This window comes from Sarcophilus harrisii, chromosome 2, assembly GCF_902635505.1.
Source record: "Sarcophilus harrisii chromosome 2, mSarHar1.11, whole genome shotgun sequence".
NCBI classification, from domain to species: domain Eukaryota; kingdom Metazoa; phylum Chordata; class Mammalia; order Dasyuromorphia; family Dasyuridae; genus Sarcophilus; species Sarcophilus harrisii.
The window spans coordinates 387334548-387354285 of record NC_045427.1 but is presented as its reverse complement, the minus strand read 5'-3'; the positions used below and the strand labels follow the sequence as shown (position 1 = coordinate 387354285).

The window sequence follows — 19738 nt, the reverse complement described above, 5'->3', positions numbered from 1 at the left end:
CTTCAGTCCTGGAAACTTCCACGGCCCATATGTTGGCCAGCCTATCCCTGGCATTTTCCTGCCTATGACATCAGAGGTGCAAAACCAACCAAATGAACTTGAGCTGAATACTATTCCTTTCTATATGGTTTTGGCTTCTTTGTTTTTGACCTGAGGTAGGCTGCCCTTGTGTTTCTTGGTGTGAAGACTTCTCTTGTTTGCTCTCAGATCCTAGGGTCTGGTGGAGAAGATAAAGAGGGCTTTCCTTCTCTTCTTCCTGAAATAGAAATCTCTTGTCCAAAGTTTAGTGACATCTTCTGTATAAAGCTTTTCCTTGCTATCCTTGTCTCCTGCTCAGTATAACCACTTTTTGATGTATTCTTAAACTTCGGGCATTTCCATGTGTGAATTAAAACACAATAAATAAAGATCTCTTGCTCTCAACATCAATGGCCAATCCATAGTTTTTGTGAAATCATCCTAAAATGGCTGTAATAGACTAGGATAGGCATCAAGGCAATCTTCCTGAAGGAAGTGACATCTGAATTCAGTTTTCTAAAGAATGGGTAGTAGTAATTCAGCAGAAAAATAAGAGGTTGGGGAGTATTGAAGATACAGCAAACAGTAAGTGCAAAGCATGGAGATGGGCGAGTGCATGGAGAAATATTAGTCAAGTTTGGTTAGGATATAGAATATATAAAAGACTTCCTAAAAAGGCTAGAATTGTAGTGAAGCATCAGGTAATGTAGCATCTCCAATGCCAAAGCAAAGAAGTTTAACTTTACTCATGGAAAATAGGGATCACTTGTGAAATTTTTTAGCAAGGGGATGACATGAGCAAATCTATGCAATAGTAATACTAATCTAGCAAAAGAAGGGTGAATTATAAAATAGGGAAGACCACCTATTAGGTGGTTGTTTGTCATGAAGACTATACTAGAGTGATTCTGGAAATGGGTGGGGGAGGGGAGCACAGGACAAGGGATTTTGCAAGAGATAGAATTTACAGGATTCAGTAACTAAAAATGAGTGAGAGGGATTTAGATAATGCCAAAGTTTCAAACTTGGTCTATTAATGTAATACCACTGAAAAAACTAGTCAGGAGAAAGAAGAAATTTTAGTGGAAGTAGTAACCTCAATTTTTTATATAATGAGTTTGAGTTGTAATGGGACAGAGATATATTGTTAATAGTTTAATATGTGAAGTTTGGAGGTTATAAGAGAAGTTCCTGTATATTGGAAATAAGATTTTCCATAATTAATTCCTAATTAAAAATGATAGATGAAACTATAGAAATTATTGATGTGATGATGGTACTGGAGAAAGTATTATTAGGAAAGGAAAGAGAGCTAAGGATAGAACTGTAGGGAACACATACTTTATAGGATCAGGAAAATAACAAAGGGTCAGTGAAACAGGTCATGGAAAAAGTAGAGGAAAATCAAGAGAGTATCTCTAAAGGCAAAGGATTTTATCTTTAGAAAAGGAAGGAAAAGGGGGTGTGTTGAAAATACCAAGGGTCTAAAGATGAAAAACGTGGATTATAAAGCTATAAAGCTCATTAAGTATAGTAAATAAGTTAATTTTTGACGGAGAAGTGTTATTTGAATGGCAGAAACAAATCAAATCAACAAGCATTTATTAAACACTTACTATTATATATCAAGTCAGCATTAAATACGTATTATATATTATGAGGGGCATTTAAGTGGCTCAGTGGATAGAACATTGGATCAGGAATCAGGAGGACTTAAGTTCAATGACCTCAGACACTTCCTAGCTATATAATAAGTCATTTAACCCCTTGACTGCATAAACTGGAGAAGAAAATTGCAAATCATTTTAGTATCTTTGCCAAATTGGTCCTTGAATTCTCAGATTCTGACACAAATGAACAACAACAAACATATTGGACACTACGCTAAAACTTTGTTGTTGTTTTATCAATTAGTGGGTTCTGATTTCTTAGTAAAGGACCTCATCTCTAGAAAGGAAAGGAAAAAAGATTGTCCTGAAAGTACCCAGTGCCTAAAGAAAGATTAAGTGGCTAGAGCACTGAACTTCCTCACTGCCCTACTGTGCTAAATTCTGGTCATATAAATCACAAGCAGAAAGAATATAAGGATTTATGGAGGGACTGTAAGGTTGAGAAAGTGGAAACATCTGACATAGAAAACTCTATCAAGAAGGTAATAATAATTATATATTGTGTTATATTTAAGGTATATAGAAATACATTGTTTTAAATAGAAATTGAAATTCTAATAATGATGGTGCAGTCTTTTCAGCCAGGCTTGCAATTAGGTCAGGAACCAGCCTTAATTGGTGGAGAAAGAGAACAAAGATATTCTACGCAAAGTAAACAAATTCAAAATGCAATCTACAAAAGCATGGGCTGTGACCAGTTTGTACCCACTTCAAATGAAGGTTCTGGGAGGAGCCATCCCATTTCAATCTGAGAAAGGGATTGAAGAACGTTTTCTTTTTGAGAATTCCAGGGCTAGAATAAGGTTACAGAATAAAGAGCTGGGACATGGTAGAGCAGAGTTCCTACTATAGTTTGTAGAGGGATATTTGTTGAGTGGAGGATGCATTTGAGGAAAATAGTGGGGAAAAGGAGGCAGAATTTAGGTAATCTTCAAAATCAGGCAGAGGAATTGTTGTTAAATATTTTGAATCCCCCTGAGTTATGCTGGGCACATTATAATGTTGTATTTTGTTTTGTATTGCTTTTCTGTTTTTGTTTTTGTTTATTCTGTTTCTTCAAATAGGATAAATTTGGGCAAAAGAAAAAAGAAAATCAGGCAGACAAGCGTGGATTCGATGTTAGATAATGTCAAAAATCTTCCATTTTGGGGTAAATTGATGCAGATGAAAATCCTTCATAATTTAGTAGATAGTCTTTTAGAATTTCTGTGGCTAAAAAATTCATCCTTCAGCCAATCAAGTGATGAGCCTGATTATCCTAGATCAGTCTAAGTTCAAACTTAGACTGATTTGCGAATCACAGATACACAGCGAGCCATGCAATCCAGCACCAGGCTCTTTTTCTCACTTTTTCTTTTGGTGAGAATTGACTGATGGAGTTTTCATTCTGCCAGATTAGTCTTGAGACACAGTGTCACCTCTACACAATGTAGAGGGCTATCTTAAAACAAAAGCTTATCTTTGTTATGTTAATACTTTTATTTTCCAAAAAATTAAGATTTGAAATCAATTAAAGGGCAAGGGGGAAAATATATGGTGGATGTGAATAGATTACAACAAGAAATATGATATGAATTACTAAGAATATGTAAAAGTATGACATATTATCTGAAAAAAGGTAGGCCAGCAATATACCAAGAGTGAGGAATGTCACTGGCACGTGCAATGGTCTTCTCATGGATAATTTATGCAACTTGGGGACAAAAGTCTGACATATAAGAAGATGTAGTTGGGTCATAATCAGCATGAATGGAGAGAATATTCATATTGATAAAATCACAGATCCATTTTAGTGTTAAGTTTATTTTAATAAGGTGGCTGTTGGAATGAAGAAGAGATAAATCTGGCACATTTCAAAGGACATCTCCAGTGCACAGAGGGAGATGGAGAGGGAATAGTCAAAAATGATTTCACATTTTCCAGACTGAGAAACTAGCACCATTGAGGGAAGGAGGGCAGCAATAATTTGGAAGGAGAACCAGCTTGGGTGGTGAGGGGAAGAAGGTCAGTTTTTAGCTGATAAGAAACCTATAAGATAATATAAGATATAGAATAGATAACTTATAGGAAATAATTATAAATACTATATGTGAATATATATCATTAATTTGGGGGAGAGTAGAATAAAGACTTCTGTTTCCTATACACCCAGCTTGGAAATATACCTCCTATTTCTATAGCCTTTAGCAGTTTTCAAAGTTATTTCCATGTAAGGAAAAAACCCAAAGGATCCCTGAGGCCTAGCCACTTACTCTGAGCTGAACTTTCTTTTATGTATTTCTTCACCCACCTACCTAACCTCCATTAGATCGTGCACTAGCACAGTATTGGGCATTGCATGCACCATAGTTCTTAGTGCCATAAACACATAGTAAGTGCTTTGCCATTCCATGCCATAACAATCTTAAAAGGAAGGAAATACAAACTGTACACGTGCCCATTTTACCTACGAGGAAATTGTAGACCCACAAAAGTTAGAGGACTTGTTTTGAGTTTCAAATTCCAAGGTCAATGTTCTTTCTACCATGCTCCATTTAATCTCCAAAAAGTGCATAAAGCATCAAACTTATAACTAGTGTTGAAAGCTAAGAAAACAGAGAAAGTCACTTTGGGTAGGAAAAAAAAAAGCCAATACTTAGAAGGCACCCAATTGTTAATTTGATTATCCTAGGAACTTCCTATATTCGTTTATTGACTGGTAGCTATCCTGCCTCTCTTCACTTTTGCCTGAATAACCTAATTTTAGTGCTTTTCAAACAGCAACAGGTGGTTTAAAATAAATTCATTTAATCTATCCTGGACTGCCTGTCACTCTCTAACACAGTTGAGGACAGTCTAGTGTAGCAGAAAGAACACTGGACTTTAGAAGTAAGAAGTCCTGCCTTAGGAGAACCAAGTTCTGGTTTTACTACTTAGATGTGTGACATTGGACAAACCAGACACTACCTCTTTTTGAGATCAGTTATCTTATATATAAAATGAGGATGATAGTCCTTGGACTACCTCCTTCTCCCAGGGTTGTTTTAGAGAAAATACTTTAAAAATTTGTCAGTAACCTACCTACTAGAATGACTGCAGTTGCTATCTTAAATGCCCCTTCAAGGAGGGAAACAAAACTCCACAACTGAGTCTAAAGGTTTCTAAGCTTCCACAAAATGACCTACTTTCTCCTGGACTCTGAGAAAATCAACCACAGTCCCTTTGCCCCACTGGAAGAAGGGCATTTTTGTCTGTAGTCATGAGTGAGTGACCCAGCTCATTCTGTGTCACGTGCTTGCTAAAAGCCAGTTGATTGCTCAGTAATATGACTAACACACCCGACTGGCCTCCAGCCAGACTTGAACTTATCATTGGCAATAGCAGCAGCAGCAGCAGGAGCAGCAGGAGCAGCAGCAGCAGCAGGTCGAGCTAGGAAAGGAAACTCAAACTGTGGCCGTGAGTAGCTCAGGGGATTTTTTTGGAAGCCTGAGATTGTAGCAGCAAGCTGTGGTGAGATGGGACAGATGAGAGATGGGACAAAAAGAAGGGATGGGGGAGGGGATTTAGTTAGGAGTCCTGACCAGAAAGTTTCAACTCAGGTCCTCCATCAAGACTTTGTATAATTGTATAAGTGCACCCTCCCCGCCTCCCCAGCAACAAGAAAATATATATTGCTATATTATGCACAATCTTTCCGTGCATCCCTAGCTTCCCCAGCTGCTTTCATTATTGTCTACAACCTGTGTCTATCAGTAGCTTAAGTCTCCTTCATTTTGTTGTTGTTATTGACTGGTTGTTCTGAATTATTGCTTCTAAAGTTAGGACAATGTTAGCCAGCAATGTCGGGACAGGAATCAGACAAAATAAGGAAGAGAAAACCCACACTCTTAGGGATTCTGTGTTGGAGAGAAACTTCTGCATAGGCTGACCAGTAGAGAATAATAGCAGCTCCCCTTTCTATTATGCCTAATAATTTATAAAGCACCTTCCTCCTAACAATCCTGAAGAGAGGTAAGCAGTTAAAAGTATGATCTGGCCCACTTTGTGGATGAGAAAATAATCTCAGAGAAGTAAAACACCTAGGGCCACAAGTCAGAACCTGAAGCCATGTCTCTGGAATCCAAAGTTCTTTCCATTAATTAAAATTACAGTAACAATGGCTTTAACATCGGATTTAAGGAAGGAGGTAGTCAGATCAGTTATAAGTTTGATAACAGAGAGTGTTTAGAAGTAGCACATCAGAATCTTTGATTGTTTCTGGAAGCTGTTAGTTTGTCAGATAGTATTGAGAGTAAGGGTGGGAGTGCTGTTGAGACAGAGATAGTGGTGTCAATTTTTCAGAGAGGGATGGGTAAGGGGAGACTACCAAGGGGATTGAAGAAAGATAGACACACACACACACACACACACACACACACACACACACACACACTTTAACCCTACCTTGTAACAAAACAATAATTAAAATCAAATGACCCAGTCACCATGACAAGATATGCAGTTCTCCACTGGTGATCCCTACATATCTGCCTAGATAGGAAATGTATGTATCCCCATGATAGGTCATTATAATCAATTAAGTTGGGTTGTGGAAAAAAGTTGGGTTTAGTACAAACTTTCTTTATTATTGTTCTCCTAGTTCTGCACATCCCATGTTTCTCTAAAAACCTCATATTTGTCATTTCTTATGATGCAGAACAATTCAATTAAGATTATATACTACAGGAGCAGCTAAGAGGCACAGTGGATAGAGCACCAACCCTGAAGCCAGGAGATCTTGAGTTCAAATTTGGCCTCAGACACTTAGCTGTGTGACCCTGAGCAAGTCACTTAACCCCATTTGCCTCAACAACAACAACAACAAAAAGATTATATACCACAGCTATTGCTCTAATCGATTGGTACCTACTTTGTTTCTAATTTTTTCCCCTTTGTTATCATACGCAGGCTTCTACAAACGTTTAAGTATATATCAGTTGTTTCCCTCTATTGTTGGCTTTCTTTCAGCTTACAAATCCCCTACGCTGTGTTGTCTGGGTAAAAGGGTGTATAAGCAGTTAAGTGACTTTTCTCATCATTCCATCTTATTTCCAAGAACCTGGTGTTCCATTATACTCTAAGAGAAGGAGGCTGAAGATTCCCTCTCCAGTGATGGAATGCCCTATAGGGGAAGCAAAGAGAACTGAATCAAAAGCTCAGAAGCCTGGGTTTTGAGTTCTCGCTCTTCCACTGACTAGCTATGTCAGCTCAAGCAAATTACTTCTCAATTTCTTAGTTTATTTCCAAATGTGGAAAACCAAATGACTCTCTAGGGTTCTCTCTAGAGAAAAGTACTTTGTAACTTTTAAGAGTATTGTATCAGCAGTATAAGTTGCTACTATTTGAAAAAAGGGAATTAGAACAAAAATATTTAATAATTCAATTCAAAAAGCATTTATTGTGCTATTCCAAGGAAAATACTGATACTTGAGATAGTTCCTACTATACAGGATATACAGGATACATTTAGTGTGGCAATTGAAGACTGTGCTAATAATGAAGGTCAGGAAATAATTGATACTTTAGGGAATTTATTGATATGAGATTTTAAGAGGGAAATTACCAGTTAAAGAGAAGAGAAAGAAGGCACTCCAAAACCCAATCTCATTTCTTTCAAAAGGCAACATGCCACAGTAGAAAAAATCCTGGACTCAGAATCTGGGCGTTTTATTTCTCCATGTGACCTTGAGCAAGTCACTGCCTCTTAGCTTCCAATGACTCCACCATAAAATAAAGATGTTGGACTAGAGAACTGAAGACCATTTTTGTTTCTGATTTTAATGTGTTTTTAAATCCTTTCCACTCAAAACATTCTCTATTATGTAATGCAGTGATCTTTCTAACTTTTCTTGCAAGAATAGTATTGCATGACTTCTTTGACTCTTTCCTTCTTTGGACCTCAGTTACCTCATATATAAAATAAGGATCAGACTTGCATTACTTATGTCATAGGAGGTTTTTGAAATATAAATAAGGCAAAGTACAAGAAAGTGCTACATTATTCTATCTTTAGAGGTAAGATCATAGAAACATTTCAGGTCAATGAAAGAGTGCTAGGTTACACTTTTTGTAATGTAATCTACTTGGGAAAAGATTAATAACTTTTATATATTTCATGTTTTCATGCTTCAAAATTTTGCAAGCCTTTATTACTTTACCACCTTAGATTCCCGTTTGCTCCAAATCTGGATCTCAGTCATCCCAAGTAGTTCTCTCCAAACCCTAAGACAATGTATCCTTTGACTTTGTCTATTAGGTTTTATTGGTCTTTCTGTCGATGTCCCAATTAAATGGATCAATTTCAAGATAAATGTGTTAAAGCAAAAGACATATAAAATTCAAATAGCATGAGTCAGGGGGAAAATCTCAAGGAACAAGAAGTTGAAGAATTAAAATTCTATTATTAATGTTAATTACTACCTAGGGATTCATTCAGGTCAAAGAGTTCCTCTTCTTGTATCCTGTTTCCCATTTGTGACAATGAAATTCACAAAAAACATCCTGATGGTCAAGTGAAATAATGAAAACAGGAGTGGACCAAGAATCAGGAGACCTATGTTCTAGATTTGACTTCATTAACTTTTTGTTTGGATTTTGTCAAGAAATTACTCTTCTTTGGATCTCACTTTCCTTCAATATTAAATGAGGAGGTTGGACATAATGGTCTGTCCCTAAGTACTCTTTTAAGGTAGATACCCCAAATATAGTATTCTTAACTAAAAATCATTTAATACATCCTCCTCTTTCTCAGAGGAGGAAACTGAGGCATATAAAAAGGTATGATTTGCCCATGAAAACACAGCAAGTTAGTTGTAAAGATTTAAGTGGAATCTGGACCTAGTTCAGTGTTCTTGCTACAGTGTTATATTTTGCTGTTCTTGAAACAACATATGCAATGTCTCCGACTCTGGTACTGTTTGCTTTTCCCTTTTAGTCCCAGTGCCCAGAGCACAGTGGGCGCTTAATAAACATCTGTTGTTTGTGGTATGAAGCTTGGAGAAGTGGAAGATTGGTAGTGAGCTTAGTGTGTTGACACATTTATTTTTTTTACCTTTACTAGACAATAGTGAAATATTTCTTACCTATTTCTGTCTTCCTCATTCCTAGAATCAATTGTCATCTGAAATATTTATTGAGTGTATGGCATTGCTCCAGGCACTACTGTAATATAGAAACTCTGTCACTTATCATCTTTCTGGACCTTAGCAAGCCATTTAGTGTGAGCATCAATTCTTCTTTATATAAAATTAGTATGCTAATACTGAAAAGCACTATAAAAACATAAGCTTCTAAAAATTAAAGTGGCTATCCTGAAACTGCTTATGATTTTCACTGTTTTCCACAGCTACAGAAGCTTACAACACAGACTAAAATTAAATCAATATTTTACTGTGGTCAAAGTACAATAAACTCATATCTAATCTAGAATTTCTCCCAACTTATCTATACTCTGTTATGTTATTTCATCAACAATTTTCTGTTTTTTCTTAGAGTGGAAATTTTTTCTTCAAGAAGGTCAGGCTTGACAGGCCTCATTTATCTCCACCATGTCCCTAAGAGATAGAAAGGGGTTATTTACAGAGAAGAAATCTGGGATCAAAAGAAATTGTGTTCATTTTCTTTAGGTCACAAAGAAATTCTGTGGTAATATCAAAGAATAGACTTCAAGCTTTATCTGAGTAGGAGGAGAATAATAATGCCTGAGGAGGTAGAGATGGCAAGGGTGGACAGAGGTTAGCTCCAGGGAATTAGATAATGTAGCACTTGTGGATTTAATAGTAAGACACCATGGTACAGTGACAGCAGACCTAGAATCTTGGTTGTAATCTTTGGTTTGCTAACATGATGTCCTTAATCACATTCTTAATCTAGGTCTGGGTTTCCTTCTTCGTAAAATGAGACTCTCAAGTTTCTTCCACATTTAATATGCTATTTTCTAGGCATTATATTTTTTACACTTCAAACATTCTACTTAAAAGTCAAAATTCAACTTATATTAGTCACATAGATTTGAGGTACTATATTTATAAAGACAAAGGCAAGATAGTTCCTGTCCTCAAAGAATTTATGTCTACCAGAAGTAAAATATTTGATGTTCTCAGATCCCTCCATTCTGCAATATTTTACAATTCTGTGACAAGGAAGAATTTCAAAAGATATGGAAGACATTTCCTTTCTTTAATGTGTTGTTACCTAGTGGGAAAGAAAAAAACATAAGACACTTTTATAATATTATGATTCATATTGTGTACATAAACACATTTATACAAATAGGTTAATGTCTAGTACATAGTACTGGGCTCAATATTTGCTAATTTGATTTGTCAAGATCCTTATCCTGAACTGTGTTGTAGACTGGGCCTTAAGGATCCTCTTTGGGAGAAGATATATCTGGTTCCTCCCTAATTTGAGGTCACTGAATTACAGAATGTTACAGTTAGAAAGTCCTTGAACATTGTTTAGTTCAACTATCTCCTCTTTCAAATAAGGGAACTGAGTCCCAGAGAGAAGAAATAGTAACCTGACCCATCACACCAACGAGTTAGGGACAGAGCCAGGACTCAAGGCCCAAATTTTCTCTGATCCTAGCTGCCACCAGAGCTTTTGTTCAACAACAACTCTATTCAGGGAGGGAAAGTACCACACAAAAAAATTGAGGGGCATAGCATATTCAGCAGACAATTTCATAGTTTATAAAAGGCAGTTAACAGCTATCTCAGTAGTTAGCATACAGAAGTATTTCATTAATGACCAACAGGATGATTTCAGAAAGGCCTGGAGAGACTTACACGAACTGATGCTGAGTGAAATGAGCAGGACCAGGAGATCATTATATACTTCAACAACAATACTATATGATGACCAGTTCTGATGGATCAGGCCATCCTCAGCAACGAGATCAACCAAATCATTTCCAATGGAGCAGTAATGAACTGAACCAGCTATGCCCAGAAAAAGAACTCTGGGAGATGACTAAAAACCATTACATTGAATTCCCAATCCCTATATTTATGCACACCTGCATTTTTGATTTCCTTCACAAGCTAATTGTACAATATTTCAGAGTCTGATTCTTTTTGTACAGCAAAATAACGTTTTGGTCATGTATACTTATTGTGTATCTAATTTATATTTTAATATATTTAACAACTACTGGTCATCCTGCCATCTAGGGGAGGGGGTGGAGGGGTAAGAGGTAAAAAATTGGAACAAGAGGTTTGGCAATTGTTAATGCTGTAAAGTTACCCACGCATATATCCTGTAAATAAAAGGCTATTAAATAAAAAAAAAAGTATTTCATTGCAGGATCATAAAAGAACCTTATGAAAGGTGGTGTTTCTTGCTGGCACAGCAAGTCAAATGGCCAATTTTCAAAGATAAACATTTTCCCTTTGGTCACAGAGATTAAGTGGAACAGAACTGGTCCTGTCTAACCAAAGTCGACTGGATTGTGAATTCAATGTCTAATTTCCTATCCTGCCCCTTAGCTTCATGAAAACAATTGTAGTGGACTTCAGATTTACTTCACAACTTAAGAGGCTGGCTTTGTCCCTGAGAAGCCCAAAGGAAGAGGCTTTATCACTGTGTATGGAAACACATCTTAAATATATGAATAGAAAGATTTTGTGTATGTATAATGACAGATATGGAAGGAGTATGCACTTTGTAATCTACAAATCTAAATTTTCCTTATAATATCTCTGGCAGACCAAGTAGGGAAAGTAATATTTTAATTCCCATTTTATAAATAAGGAAACAGTATTAGGGAAATTAATAACTAGAGATTAATTATAATAGCCAATGGTAATATAGTGCTTTACAATCTACAGAACATTTTTTTCACAACTCTCTGAGATGAGTAGTATTAATATTATTAACCCCCACCAAAAAAAAGGCTCAGAGATGTAAAATGATTTGTCCACATCACTGGGATATATTGAAGTCAGGACTAAAAACCATGTCTTTTGATTCCAAGTCCAGGGATTTTCCCTAACATTACCTATCATGGACAGAAAGCTATTAAGATCATCCTAGCCTGGCTTATTTTTTTTTAATTCTAAGGAAAAGCCTTAGGCTTTAGTAATTCAGAAGAAAAGATTCAATTCTGCTGGTGCATCTAGGCCTAAAGTGATTATTCAACTCTCTCTCTTTAAAGAAATCTTGACAGTCCTCTTGCCTGTGAAGAGAAATCTATTTTCTAAATCTTCCAACATAGATTGGATAAATGTATTTTGAAATGAATTTTGGCAGTCAATGCTGCATAATCCAAAATAGTTTGAACATAGATGAGTGCTTAATAAGTTAGGATAGGATAGGAACAGGAATGGACCTGTGATGGCGAAGAAATTCTCACTGCTAGTTCAAGTCAGCACCTGCAATTTATATATCGTTTTAGAGAGCATTTGAGAGCATGTGACAGATTAAATGACTTGACTTACTTATATCATTGAACATATATATATATATTTTTTTTTATTATAACTTTTTATTTATAAGATACACGCATGGGTAATTTTTCAGGATTGACAATTGCAAAACCTTTTGTTCCAACTTTTCCCCTCCTTCCCCCCACCCCCTCCCTCAGATGGCAGGTTGACTAATACATGTTAAATATGTTAAAATATAAATTAAATATAATATATATATATATATATATATACATGGACATATATATTTGGACAAATATATAATTATTTAATGAGAATAGTGGTGGGAGAAATGGACAAGACTGAATTCTCAGCCCCTTTGGCCTGATAAAATAGAAGAGTTACAGAAGATTTAACAAATAAAGCAAAGTAAATAAATAAATAAAAGTCCTTAGCTTTCCTGACAGGAAAAGTTATCACTCATATAGTGTAATGAGCTCTTGGACCACCAGTAGGTATAGGTTCTAATTACAACTTTGTCAGTATCTCTGTGACACCCCTAAATAATCATATTCTTTCTCTGGACTTTACTTTTCTTAATGAGAAATTAGACTAAAATCATAAGATTTCTAGGGTCCAGCTCTATCATCCCTAAACAATTAATACTGATTCTCCATTAAACGTTGATGTGGAAGTATGTTTATTTGCTAAAATTTTGGTGCTATTTAAAACTTTGAAGTATTTCCTAGTGGGCCAATATTCCTTTGACACTTGGTTCCTTGGCTGTGAGACAGACAGTACTATTAACTCCCACAAAGTAACCCACACCATTAACACCACACCTCAGCTCTTAATGATTTATGTTTTTCAGTCCCCAGCTGGTAGCTGACCTACTACATGGAAAAAAGAGCTTGCCTTAGTCTCTTTTGTCACTACCTCTTTTGAGGGAGGGGAAAGTCTGCACTTAGCACAAGACGATGGAGTATTTGAGGATCCTATCTATTCTTTATTTGATCTTTCCACCCTCATTCTCTTCTGCCCTTTGTAGCTAAACTCAATGTCCACTTTTTCCTCCTTTCTCTTAATCTCTTAGAATCTGGCTGCTGACTTCATCATTTCTATTAAAACTGTTCTCTCCAAATTTATTAATGATCTCTTAGTTGCCTAATTCAGTTGCCTTTTCTCAGATCTCATTCTCTTTGATATCTCTGCAGCCTTTGACACTATTGATCACTCCTCCTTGATACTATCCCTTCTCCAAATTTTCAGGATCTCATCGTCTTCTGGTTTTTGTTTGTCTTACTGACAGCAGCTGCATCTCAAGTCTTCTTAGCTGTATCATCTTCTAGATCACATCCTCTAACTGTGAATGTCCCTCAGGATTCTCTCCTGGGCCCTCTTTGTCTTCTCTCTATAAATTACTTCACTTGATGAGCTCATCAGCTTCCATAATTTTTTTTTTAATTTATTTATTTATTTTTTTATTTAATAGCCTTTAATTTACAGGATATATACATGGGTAACTTTACAGCATTAACAATTGCCAAACCTCTTGTTCCAATTTTTCACCTCTTACCCCCCCCCCCCCTTCCCCTAGATGGCAGGATGACCAGTAGATGTTAAATATATTAAAATATAAATTAGATACACAATAAGTATACATGACCAAAACGTTATTTTGCTGTACAAAAAGAATCAGACTCTGAAATATTGTACAATTAGCTTGTGAAGGAAATCAAAAATGCAGGTGTGCATAAATATAGGGATTGGGAATTCAATGTAATGGTTTTTAGTCATCTCCCAGAGTTCTTTTTCTGGGTATAGCTAGTTCAGTTCATTACTGCTCCATTAGAAATGATTTGGTTGATCTCGTTGCTGAGGATGGCCTGATCCATCAGAACTGGTCATCATCTAGTATTGTTGTTGAAGTATATAATGATCTCCTGGTCCTGCTCATTTCACTCAGCATCAGTTCGTGTAAGTCTCTCCAGGCCTTTCTGAAATCATCCTGTTGGTCATTTCTTACAGAACAGTAATATTCCATAATTTTCATATACCACAATTTATTCAGCCATTCTCCAACTGATGGACATCCATTCAGTTTCCAGTTTCTAGCCACTACAAAAAGGGCTGCCACAAACATTCGTGCACATACAGGTCCCTTTCCCTTCTTTATAATCTCTTTGGGATATAATCCCAGTAGTAACACTGCTGGATCAAAGGGTATGCACAGTTTGATAACTTTTTGAGCATAGTTCCAAACTACTCTCCAAAATGGTTGGATTCGTTCACAACTCCACCAACAATGCATCAATGTCCCAGTTTTCCCGCATCCCCTCCAACAATCATCATTATTTTTTCCTGTCATCTTAGCCAATCTGACAGGTGTGTAGTGGTATCTTAGAGTTGTCTTAATTTGCATTTCTCTGATTAATAATGACTTGGAGCATCTTTTCATATGACTAGAAATAGTTTCAATTTCTTCATCTGAGAATTGTCTGTTCATATCCTTTGACCATTTTTCAATTGGAGAATGGCTTGATTTTTTATAAATTAGAGTTAATTCTCTATATATTTTGGAAATGAGGCCTTTATCAGAACCTTTGACTGTAAAAATATTTTCCCAGTTTATTGCTTCCCTTCTAATCTTGTCTGCATTAGTTTTGTTTGTACAAAAACTTTTCAGTTTGGTATAATCGAAATTTTCTATTTTGTGATCAGTAATGATCTCTAGTTCTGCTTTGGTCATAAAGACCTTCCCCTTCCACAGGTCTGAGAGGTAAACTATCCTATGTTCCTCTAATTTATTAATAATTTCATTCTTTATGCCTAGGTCATGAACCCATTTTGACCTTATCTTGGTGTACGGCGTTAAGTATGGATCAATGCCTAGTTTCTGCCATATTAGTTTCCAATTTTCCCAGCAATTTTTATCAAACAGTAAGTTCTTATCCCAAAAGCTGGGAGCTTCCATAAATTGAAAATACCATCTCTATGGTGATTCTCAAATCTACCTATCCTACTCCAATTTTTCTGCTGACCTCTAGTCTCACATCTCCAACTGCCCTTCGGAAATCTTGAACTAGATGTTCAATAGACAGTTTAAACTCAATATGTCCAAAAGGAAACTCATTATCTTTCCCCCTAAATCATACCCCTATTTCCTCCTTCTTTGTTACTGTATAGAACACCACCATTCTCCTAGTCCTTCAGGTTCACAATTTAGGAGTCATCCTGGATTCCTCCCTAGGTGAAGTGGGTTCTAAGGCCATTGTAATAGTTCTGGTAAGTCTCTCTGTACTTCCGTCCATCCTTCATTCAGTTACTAAAGTGATTTTCCTGAAATGCAGATCTGACCATGTCACCCATTCTATAAACTCCAGTAACTTCCTTTTGCCTCTAGAAGCAAATACAAAATTCTGTTGAGCATTCAAAGATCTTCACAGATCTTTTCCTACTTTTCCAGTAGTCTTACACTTTACTTCCCAGTAGATACTCTTCATTTTCAATGATACTAACCTCTTGGATGTTCCACAAATAAGACATTCCACCTTTCATTCCAGATAGTTTCTTTACTATTACTAATGCCTAGAATGCTCTCCCTCTCTGCTCAGACTGATGGCTTCTCCAGCTTCCTTTAAGTCCCAATTAAAATTCCACCTTCTGCAGAAAGCCTTCCCCGATTTCATTGCCTTTTCTCTACAAATTTTCTCCAGTTTATCCTCAAATAGCATGTTTATACATAATTTGTTTCTGTTTTGTCTCCACTATTAAATTGTGAGTTCCTCAAGGGCTCTTTTTTGGCCTTTCACCCCTCATCCCCCAGCATTTAGTACATGGAACATAGTGAGTGCTTAATAAATATTTAAATTGTCATATATACTTAGCTGTATACCTCTTTCTGTGAACTGTAAATTCCTGGATCTTAATTCATTAACTCTTATTTAGGCTTTTTACATTGTCAAAAGTATGTATTAGGAATTCAAAAAAAAAATATATATATATATATGTAATCACTAGACTGCAATCTGTTTGTCTCTGGAAGCTCAATCAACCTTGAATATGTTGGAATTCAAAGTCAGGATCACACATACAGCCCAATGACTATTTTAATGGACTGTGGAAGAGCTGAATTCTTAAAGTACTCCTGGAGGTCATTGTAACATTCAATTTGTACTTTTAAAACTTGATGGTAACCCATCTGTTACCACGTTATGTGTCTTTACCAGAGCAACACTGATGAGTCAACTGAAAAAGCTAGTAAATGATCCCAGAGGTCAACTGATTGTATGTGTTTGGAAATGGAGGTTGGCTCAAAAAGTTATCAAACTGTGCATACCCTTTGATCCAGCAGTGTTACTACTGGGATTATATCCCAAAGAGATTATAAAGAAGGGAAAGGGACCTGTATGTGCACGAATGTTTGTGGCAGCCCTTTTTGTAGTGGCTAAAAACTGGAAACTGAATGGATGCCCATCAGTTGGAGAATGGCTGAATAAATTGTGGTATATGAATATTATGGAATATTACTGTTCTGTAAGAAATGACCAACAGGATGATTTCAGAAAGGCCTGGAGAGACTTACACGAACTGATGCTGAGTGAAATGAGCAGGACCAGGAGATCATTATATACTTCAACAACAATACTATATGATGACCAGTTCTGATGGACCAGGCCATCCTCAGCAACGAGATCAACCAAATCATTTCCAATGGAGCAGTAATGAACTGAACCAGCTATGCCCAGAAAAAGAACTCTGGGAGATGACTAAAAACCATTACATTGAATTCCCAATCCCTATATTTATGCACACCTGCATTTTTGATTTCCTTCACAAGCTAATTGTACAATATTTCAGAGTCTGATTCTTTTTGTACAGCAAAATAACGTTTTGGTCATGTATACTTATTGTGTATCTAATTTATATTTTAATATATTTAACATCTACTAGTCATCCTGCCATCTAGGGGAGGGGGTGGGGGGGTAAGAGGTAAAAAATTGGAACAAGAGGTTTGGCAATTGTTAATGCTGTAAAGTTACCCATGCATATATCCTGTAAATAAAAGGCTATTAAATTTAAAAAAAAAAAAAAAAAGGAAATGGAGGTTGGATAACGCCCAGATGATATTCTCTCATCATAAAAAAATAAGAATTTTGATGTCACAAGCACTTCAGCAGTAATAACAGCAGAATACATGTGATAAGTATTGAGTTTATCTAGTTTATCTATCTAATACACCCCACCCTTCACTTGTCACACACATCAAACCTTACATATGTTGAAGAACATTCTAAAAACATCACATAATAAATGCAGCATTATCAGTTCTAGATGTCATCTATATAACTCAGTATTATGATAACTAAGCCATTATTGGATGTTGATTAAGGAAACATTATTATCTCCAGGGATTATCATGCCTTCTCAGACATGAAGGTCTTGTTTAGCCCACTCTTCTTTAATTAGCCTATTCTACCATATATACTCAACTGCTTCTAAATGTTATAAATGGGGAAATTCCATGCCCTTTGACCCATTGTTAGATCCCCTTGGTGGTCAAATATGGGATCTCTGACTACAAGCGTGGAGTGAATTCCATAGCAGTCTTGAAGGTAGGCTGTTTAGATACATGATGGTTGTTTATTTGTTTAATTTGCAAAGGCAAATTTCTGAGTATCAATACAAGTTAGAACAAATCTCTACCCTGCCTCCCCAATGGAATAGATTCCATATAGTTAGTCTGCCACCATGCAGCAGGGTAACATTTCTGAGGTATTTTGTCATTCCTGAAGTTCAGGACAGATTATAGACAGGTTGCATGAGCAATCAGCCAATGCCACAATGGAGAGATCAAATGTAGTTAATGGCACTCCAACCATGTCCATAATCCCTTCCTCTATGTAAGTCCACTCTGCACATTGAACCTTAGATATAGGTCAATTGACCTTATTGTACTACTGTTCAATAGTGGAAAATAATAGTGGAAAAAATAAATACTGGCATGATTATCCCTATTCAGCAAGATTCCAATAAGATTCTGCCTCAATTCTTTTAATTTTTGATCTCCTACTCCTAAACTTACCATTTGACTAGGTTGTTAACTATATGAAGTAGGATAAATATGTACTACCTCCAAGGTCACATATTTGGCATATATTACCATTCTGTAAAATATTCCAAGTTTACCTCTTGGAATGATTACCTTCCTTTTTTCATTTCATATCAAAAAACTTATCATTGACTAAAAAACATTTGCTATTCATTTCTCAGTAACTGCTATTTATGGTTTTAGAGGACAATGGAAGCACCATTCTGCCTAGCCAATTCAGTTGGCTCTTAATACTCTGGATTGGAAAATATATACTAATATAGGGGTTATGCTAATTATCCAATATATTTATATCATATATTCAGGAATGAATGAAAGCACTACAAAATACCCTCTGGGAACTAGTGGTCTAGTGGTAAAGTAGGCTTTTCACTATTACTCCCTCAATTAATTTGTTTCCCAAAGGTCTAACAAAGAAACCATAAGTGCCAATTTGATTTCTCTGGTATCACTTCTGAGTCATAAATTCAGTGCCTCTTAAAACATCTGATTATTTTCCTTAGCTCTTGGCATGGTAATGCATAGAAATTACATCAAATCCTAGAGACATGGGTACAAGCCCAGGGCATTTTTAGTCAGGTATTTCTAGATTCTTCAACTGATTATCAGGGTAGAGACAAGTTGTAGAGAATCTTCAGTCAGCCACTCTAGCCTCTTCTATTCTACTGGTCGGGCCCTTGTCACTTCTATGTGGCTTTCTACTTATCCAGATATGGGAATATATCTTTTTTGAACTCTATTGGCTTTTATCCTTAGAGAATCCATTCCAGGCTAATTTCTATTGTCACATGTTTGTATTACCAACAGAATATAAACTACTTAAGAGTAGGAACTTTAAATTCATTCATTTATTTATTTTTAGCTACAGTGCTGAACAAAATTCTTTTACACATGATAAGCACATTTAGTAAGTGTCTATTAAATTGAATTTGCATTGATTGGCTGGTACTCAGTCCCATTTATTTGGACTAACAAAGCAGATAGCTAATAAGTAGTAGTTCATCTGGGAGTAAATTGAAGCCATCTGAGAGTTCAGGCATCCTCAACTTGTCTGGCTCTATAAAAGTCCTTCTGGATATTCCCATTCCATGACTCAGGATTATGGTATATTCCAGTTAGAGTATATATCTTGAAAAGAGAGACCTGAAATGGTTTTGATTAAACTTTTTTTGGCAGCATAATTACTCCCATAAGTTAAGAGGTGAGCCTGATTTGTTTTTGTTTTCTTTCCTGAGACCATTTTTGGTATCACACCCAAGTATTCTTTTTTTTTTTTTTTTATTTAATAGCCTTTTATTTACAGGATATATACATGGGTAACTTTACAGCATTAACAATTGCCAAACCTCTTGTTCCAATTTTTCACCTCTTACCCCCCCACCCCCTCCCCTAAATGGCAGGATGACCAGTAGATGTTAAATATATTAAAATATAACTTAGATACACAATAAGTATACATGACCAAAACATTATTTTGCTGTACAAAAAGAATCAGACTCTGAATTATTGTACAATTAGCTTGTGAAGGAAATCAAAAATGCAGGTGTGCATAA

General features: G+C 36.1%; 1 protein-coding gene across 1 annotated transcript in view; it reads left to right on the top strand.

Annotated features, from left to right (window-relative positions):
- The first annotated feature begins 5017 nt into the window (after nucleotides 1-5017).
- Nucleotides 5018-19738, top strand: part of FAXDC2 (fatty acid hydroxylase domain containing 2) — a 39737-nt gene continuing 25016 nt past the window's right edge. The window contains exon 1 of the mRNA XM_012551980.3: nucleotides 5018-5123. The gene's annotated coding sequence lies outside the window, so the exon portion shown is untranslated. The remainder of the gene's footprint in view (nucleotides 5124-19738) is intronic.